Source organism: Eleutherodactylus coqui, unplaced genomic scaffold (assembly GCF_035609145.1).
Source record: "Eleutherodactylus coqui strain aEleCoq1 unplaced genomic scaffold, aEleCoq1.hap1 HAP1_SCAFFOLD_42, whole genome shotgun sequence".
In the NCBI taxonomy this organism is placed as follows: domain Eukaryota; kingdom Metazoa; phylum Chordata; class Amphibia; order Anura; family Eleutherodactylidae; genus Eleutherodactylus; species Eleutherodactylus coqui.
This window is the reverse complement of record NW_027101829.1, coordinates 504462-505007: the sequence shown is the minus strand read 5'-3', so window position 1 is coordinate 505007 and position 546 is coordinate 504462.

Below are 546 nucleotides of genomic sequence, written 5' to 3'. Positions count from 1 at the left end.
AGGGAGAGCAACTATATACTATAAATAAGTGAGGAGACTCAAATGGCCACGCACGCTCCTCTGGGTAATATGCAAATAAGGGAGATGGAAATCTCCCTTATTTGAAAAAGCAATAAGCTTGAGCTCCCAGCCTAAAGCATGAAACAGAGCACGATTCGCGTCTAACACAAACTCACTGTTTTCACCGTCCTGTAACTCGGCACCTGAGAGGTGTAGACCGTGTTTGAAAAAGCAATAAGCTTTCGCTCCCAGCCTAGAGCATGAATCAGAGCACGATTCGCGTCTAACACAAACTCATTGTTTTCACTGTCCTGTAACTCGGCACCTGAGAGGTGTAGACCGTGTTTGAAAAAGCATTACGCTTGCGCTCCCAGCCTAGAGCATGAATCAGAGCACGATTCGCGTCTAACACAAACTCACTGTTTTCACCGTCCTGTAACTCGGCACCTGAGAGGTGTAGACCGTGTTTGAAAAAGCAATAAGCTTGAGCTCCCAGCCTAGAGCGTGAATCAGAGCACGATTCGCGTCTAACACAAACTCACTGTT